Genomic DNA, 7,500 nt, shown 5'->3' with positions numbered 1-7,500 from the left:
AATTACGCTTTTAGCATACTATTTCTCTCCTTGGAGTGCACTGATATATCAAATGATTAATAGGCGGGATGTTGGTGGTCGTCCTAAACTGTACAATAAAAAAACACACAATGATTTTGAAATATACTGAAATACTCCTGACCAAAATCTCATTTATGCAGCACACACACACACACACACGCACACACACACGATCTTTATCAGTTTCGAGTACCAGTTAAACTGGTGACAGTGAATACTTCAATAACATTTTCTTTAAACCACACAGGATTATATTCAATGTTATCCTCAAGCTTACCACTGCAGCCAGTTCCATCAAGCGTGGTTTTGTGTGTGTGTGCTCATGTCCCTGTGTGCCTTTTGTTCACTGCCGGGAAACCACCAGGCTTCGCTCAGTGCCGTTTTGCTGACATAATGTCACTGTCACTGTCACTGACTCCCCCTTTGTCTTTGTCTCATTCTTCTTCCCTCTGTCTATGTCTGTCTGTCTGTCTGTCTGTCTGTCTCTCTCTCTCTCTCTCTCTGTGTCTGTCTTCTAACCTTTTGTTCTCTTCAGTTCACACCTCCCAAAGCCCCCGTTTCATTGACACTCCCTCTCCCTTAAGTGTCTTCGTTTAAGACTGTATTCTTTCTTTTTGCTTTCTTTCTCTTCCTTTCTTCTTCCTTATGCCCTCACGTTTCCCTCCTCACCTTGTTTTTTTCTGTTCTCTTTTGTTTTTGTTTTTTCCTTCCAGCCCTTCTTTCTTTCTTTCTCCTTACTTTTTTGTGTGTCTGTATCTCTTTGTTGTGACGCCACTCCACCTTTGTCTTCATTACATCCTTTAAAATACTTTTACGTGCTTCCATTTCCCTTTCCTTTTTTGTACATACCATTTTTTTGTCTTTTCTTTCTTTGTTTCTTTCTCCATTTATCTTTGTTTCGGCCTTTATACTCATTTTTTGTCTTTGCTATTCGATGCCCTTTCTCCTGAAATTAACCCCCTTCTTACTTAAGTGTCTTCGTTACTGTCTGATTTATCTCGTTCTGTCTGTCTTTCTTTTGTCACTCTTATTCCTTGCCTGTTTGCCTGTACCATGATATCTGTTTCTCTCTGTCTTTCTTTTGTCACCCTTATTCCTTGCCTGTTTGCCTGTACCATGATATCTGTTTCTCTCTGTCTTTTTTTTGTCACCCTTATTCCTTGCCTGTTTGCCTGCACCATGATATCTGTTTCTCTCTTTCTTCTGTCACTCTTATTCCTTGCCTGTTTGCCTGTACCATGATATCTGTTTCTCTCTGTCTTTCTTTTGTCACCCTTATTCCTTGCCTGTTTGCCTGCACCATGATATCTGTTTCTCTCTGTCTTTTTTTTTGTCACCCTTATTCCTTGCCTGTTTGCCTGTTTCATGATATCTGTTTCTCTCTTTCTTCTGTCACTCTTATTCCTTGCCTGTTTGCCTGCACCATGATATCTGTTTCTCTCTGTCTTTCTTTTCTTCTTCTTTGATTTCTAAAAATCCAACATAAATAATTTGTAAAGGGACTGACACTATTCATCCCCTGTCTTCGTGTCTTTCCGACTTGGTTTCTGTTCTTAGCTCTTTTGTTTATTTTTCAACTTGGCTGTCTTCGGGAAATCGTAATCTGAGACTCATTGACTCCAAACCTGAACAAGCTTGTGACTATTCCTTCGAAATGGAAAAGTCTGATGGTGATTGTTTCCTTGACAATTATGTTTCTTTGTGCATTTTCTACATCATTCTGCACCCCCAACCCCACCCTTCACTCTCTGTGTCTCTCTGATTTCGTGTGTGATTGTGCTTGCGTGTGCGTACGTGTGTGTGTATGCGCGCGCGCTTGTGTGTAAATGCGTGTGTGCGCGCGCTTGTGTGTGCGTGCGTGCGTGCGTGTGTGTGTGTGTGTGTGTGTGTGTGTGTGTGTGTGTGTGTGTGTGTGTTCACTACTATGCGCGAACTACTTTGTACACGGAGAAAATTCAACATGCTTATGAGAAAAGCGTCAAGGATTCTGTCGTATTTTTAGCGAGACATAGAAGTCAACAGAGAAACAAAACAGCCGATGAATTGGACAGTGCCGCACGATGAGACTGCGTGCTTCACATCACTCTCTCTCTCTCTCTCTCTCTCTCCCATTCTCTTAGCATATAGATATAAAGCAGAAAAATAAAGCATATAATATGTTATATGACCTAGATGATAGAGGCAAAGAAAAAATTGGGCGACTAACGTAAAAGTAAAATTATGCGAATTAGAATTTGGGTATGCGTTGATTAACCAAGGTGTCGAATACGTAAGTACATTTTTACAGCTGTTTCGTAACAGACTAACTAATTGTAGATAGCAAGAATGGGGTGATCACATTCAAGACAGTAACAGATTTGATTTGTATCAGCAGTTTAACTCGCTGCACTGCACTCCAACATATATATTAATGAAAATGTACGAGAACTTGGAATTTATATGACAAGATTTAGATTTGGTGTATCTATTATAACTGTTCATCATTTTCGCTATAGACCACATAATGAAAATGAACTTATTTGTCCATGGTGTAAAGATGCACGGGAAAGAGAAATCAATTTTGTGTTTTGCTGTACCGCCTTGGATCAACTAAGAGAACCGATTCCTAAGAAGTTTTGCAGACATCCTTCAAACTTATATTGCTATTGTCCGCTGTGAATGAGGATGCTGTCAAACAGTTTGCCATATATTTGTATCAGGCGTTTCAGTTTCGTTCTATCTGTTTAAGTAACGTGCATTTGTTGTAGTTTTGTTTATTGAGCCCACTGTTAAATGTGATGCACTATTGATTCAATGTTTTCACACATTCCCCTTCATGAGGCCTGTTATGAGTTAAATATTCGCATTCTATCCCTCTCTCTCCTTCGCTTGCTGTCTAATCAGATTCATAACGTTATATTCCTTTTCAGCGCTTTTATATAGCAGAGAGAGAGAGAGAGAGAGAGAGAGAGAGAGAGAGAGAGAGAGTGCAACAAATAGTAAACAGTGGTAACCCTCTCCATTCACAAGGTACGCAACTGCAAGTCAATGCTGCTTATACCACCGATTTAGCCAGCACACAGGTAGAGAACAGGTACATTGGAACAAACCCAGACGCTTCCTCAAAACAAGGAAGCACCGGGCTTGCATATATACCAATCATCTGACATGTGTACACAGCAGCAATGACAAAAGAAATGTGCAAACACAAATTAGCTTTTTATTCAATACTGGAATAGCCTTTAATCCCGAATAAAAAGCTAAACAGAACATTCGGACAATGCAGAACAAACATATGTTTGCCTCGCTGTTTGTTTTTGATCCTGCACATTTTTTTTCTCTCATTGCTGCTGTGTGCACGTGTCAAATAATCGGTACATTTCTCTCCCCCCATCTTTCTTTCTCATTTTTAGTTTACGTTTATTTCCCTATTTTCGTTTCTTTCTGACCAGCTTCCTCCCTCCCCCTTCTGTCCATATACTGCGTATACATGTACAGGAGTGTGTGCACACCCCACGACCCCCCCCCCCCCCCCCCCCCCCACTCACAACCTCTCCACCCCGACACACACACATAGAATCCGTCGTAAAACCCAGTGTGTTTTGCATACTTCCATTATCTCCATAAGAAAACAAATGTGAACAGATGACGTAGATTCGACCATTATAACCTGACATTAGAACTTACAAAATCGACCCTTCCATTCAATATGCCGGCAACTCCGTCATGTAGCCATAGCAACCAATACCCTATCAACTCCCTTCTTGGGTACGCATATTTAGTGAGCAACCATAGTAACCAGTACCCCATTAACTCCCTTCTTGGGTACACACAATTAGAGAGCCAAACAAGCACGTGAAACCTCTTATCCCGCACTCTGAATCACGATCCACGTCAGTGTTCGACTGGTAAGTGGAAAGATGACCACACTGCGCATAATTATGGAGTAATGCACTAACGGCCTGAGAACGTCATAAATGTCCACCCAGCACTCGACAGAAGCAGAGAAAGGAGAACTGCCAGCACCACAGACGCGGAAGAAGAAAAAGACGGAGAAGGAGAAATAGAAACATCTTTGGATGCATCGTAAACAAGAGAAATATGGGAAAAAAGGACAGAAGAGTATTGGCCGAAACGGCAAAGAGAGGGGGATTCCTGTCTTTTGTTTGGAAAGGAGAGTATTGTTCGTTATCATAGAAATACGATCAGTGAACGAATAACATCGGATGGACAGCACGGACATGTGACATTTCTGTCATTCATCAGGTCTGCTCTCTCTCTCTCTCTCTCTCTCTCTCTCTCTCTCTCTCTCTCAAGTCTCTATATCTGTCTGTCTCACTCACTCTTTCTTCCATCCATCCCACACACGCACATACATATCATTTGCCGAGTATATCATCTTTTATATATTTTGCTAAAGAGAGAGAGAGAGAGAGAGAGAGAGAGAGAGAGAGAGAGAGAGAGAGAGAGAGATCCAGTTCTGTGCATTGTGTGAGGAACGTGCTCATACAAGCTGCACATCATACCCCTGATATGTTTTAAGCTGTATGCACATTACTTCCAATATTAAAATAAAATCCGAAGTATGTGCTTCACCTGAAGCTTACAAACTGCACACACTATTGTGACAGGACGTTTAACACGTCCAGTTGACGGAAGGAGATTTTCATGCACTAATACTAGTGCTCTAATGAGAACTGCACTGTCAGCCTTTCTTTTTGCTTTGTACACAGCTGACTGCAGGAGTGGCGCAGCATCCTTTTGTCAAGTATGCTGACGATTCAACTCTGATAGTTCAGCTCAGTTCAGTTCAGATAGTTCAGCTCAGTTCAGTTCAGATAGTTCAGTTCAGTTACAGTTTCTCAAGAAGGCGTCGTTGCGTTCGGATTAACCGAACGCGCTTCGTCAGGCCTTGAGTGCATGCATATATATATATATATATATATATATATATATATATATATATATATATATATGTGTGTGTGTGTGTGTGTGTGTGTGTGTGTGTGTGTGTGTGTGTGTATTTCTTGTTCAATATGTTTACCAGAGGACAACCCTTTAGTTGCCATGGATTCTTTTTCAGTGCGCCAGGTGCTTGCTGCACAGGGATCTCGGTTTATCGTCTCATCCGAATGACCAGACGCTCAGTTTGATTTTCCAGTCAAACTTGGGAGAGAGGGCTAGAACGGAAATCGAAAGCAGACCCTCATGGACACTGTAGTGGCAGATTAGCGTCTTAACCATTCAGACAGTTTCGTCCAAAGGGAAGATTCAAATGACGGAAGGGGAGAGGATTGGGCCCCACCTTAATTCCTATGCTGAGCCCAAGACACAATGGATATGAATTCACTGCCCCAATGGGCCGTATAAAAGGCTGTTCTTCAACCTGTGTTAAACGTTTGAACTATTGTTATTATATAAAATCGGGGTTTTTGTTGTTGTTGTTGTTGTTGTGGTTGTTGATATCCTTGTTATTGTTTAACCTCTCCCCACCCCAGAATAAGAGTGATGCGAGTGAAGCATGTGACATCATTTGCTGTCGTGTGCTACCTTGTTGGCTGACTTCAGTTGTATCATTTATTCATTTTGAAACATAAATCATCAGCGTACATCTGATAATAAATGAACAACGTTCGGTACTTGGTTGCCAACTTCCAGTTGTGTTTTGTTGTGTTGTATTATTGTGTTGTAATGCATTGCATTGTATCGTATCGTACGGTAACAATTGTACTGTACTGTTTTGCACTGTACTGTGCTGTAATAATAATAATATAAATAAAAATACATAGTTTTTCTATGGCGCGATATCCAGCACCAATGCTGCTCAAAGCGCCTTACATCATAGTTGACATCCTTTTACTACTTTTTGACGCAACAGATTTCTGTGTATGTGAATTTCTGGTTGCTCTTCTCTAGGGAGCTCTGACAGGACTTTAAACTGATGTCGATAGCATCGAGTAGAGACAGGACATCGACAGTTTCAGAACTTGGTGTGGCCATAACGTTTTAGAATTAAATGTTACAAAAATTACATAACATGTTATTGATTACAGGAAGAAGAAACCAAGTATCAATCAGACTGTCATTAAAGGAGAGATATTTGAACAGGCCAATAAGGCCACATAAGTCTTGGTGTATTTATTGACAACAAACTGTCATGGAATGAACACTCAAATGCACTTGTGAAAAAAGTAAACAGTCTGATGTATTATCTCTGGCAGCTCAGATCTTTCGAAGTACGTAACCAGCTGCCAGAAATGTTTTATTGTTCTGCTGTCTCCAGTGTTCTGTTTTATGCTTCTGTGTGCTGGGGCGGGAATGTGACCAAACAAGACAAAGACAGACCTGACAATATCTTTAGACAAATGGGCAGGCTGGTGGGAAGAAAACAAGACAGCTTTGATGACGTATACCGGAAAAAAGATGATAGATTCCATACAATTTTAGAAGACGAAACTCATCTTCTTTACTCAGATTTTAATAGCAAACGGGTGGACAGAAGCGGTTGGCTTTGAGCCCCCCATGTAAGAACAACACTTTCCTTCATTCCCACAACAATTCGATAGGCAGCACGCACACTATTAAGATATCCACACACACACACACACACACACACACACACACACACACACACACACACACGTACGCACACAGACAGACACGCACGTACGCACGCACACACACACACACGCGCGCGCACACTAACGCGCGTGCGCGCGTAGCGTCCAGCATGTTCAGTCAACCGTTTGGGGAGGCCCAGAAAGACCTGTTCCGTTTTGAAGAAATCCACGCATTATTGGTTTGGAAATGATGCCAATGTTGGTTTGATTAGTGTTGGGTCGTGCTCTACCTTTCAGGTTAGACTTTAGACCGCTACCGCTATCTTTCTTTCTCTGAGGCGACCAGTGATGTGGTGGCCTTGTACCTGTTCTGTTTTCGTATTATTGAACTTTTCTTTGAATTTCAGATTCCTCCACATGAAGGCCGCTAGTTGATGTTTTGCTACCAGCAAGTCTGTCGGCTCGCTCAAACACATACATGTCCAGGGCAGTACATCAATGCAAACGTTTGCATCTAAATGTTACCCATTGCCTCGTGCCACTCTGGGCTCCCCTTTCAATTCTTTGTAAGAGGGCCATGGTCTGTCAGAATTATGGCATATTGATTTGCAGGAGGAGACATTTTGTTTACACATATTGGTGATTGAAGACATTTTGTTAAAGTATTTATGAATACATTTGAGTATCATCGGTTAGAAGGGGTGGGAGATGTGAATGAATGGAGGGTTGGAGGAAACTGGGCAAATGAGGGTGAAATGCGGGTGAAATTTGAAAAAAATATTTCTAAATACAATTACAGGAAAGTATTTAAAGGGCTTCGTAAAAGAGAAGTCGTTAAACTGACAAGCTAAACAACTGATAATGAATGCAAAAAGTCAAAAACATCAACGCTCTCAGTCACTTGTGAAGACACACTTTCGTGTACATAAGGCTTCATCAA

The 7,500-nt window shown here is 41.3% G+C and overlaps 1 protein-coding gene across 1 annotated transcript in view; it reads right to left on the bottom strand.

The window, feature by feature from the left end:
* The window catches only part of LOC143285720 (uncharacterized), a 92,754-nt gene that overhangs the window by 25,738 nt on the left and 59,516 nt on the right, over positions 1–7,500 (bottom strand). The gene's annotated exons all lie outside the window — the stretch shown is intronic.

The sequence above is a fragment of the Babylonia areolata genome, chromosome 9 (genome assembly GCF_041734735.1).
Source record: "Babylonia areolata isolate BAREFJ2019XMU chromosome 9, ASM4173473v1, whole genome shotgun sequence".
Taxonomy (NCBI): domain Eukaryota; kingdom Metazoa; phylum Mollusca; class Gastropoda; order Neogastropoda; family Buccinidae; genus Babylonia; species Babylonia areolata.
The sequence above is the reverse complement of the archived record's forward strand: the minus strand, read 5'-3'. Positions and strand labels throughout refer to the sequence as shown.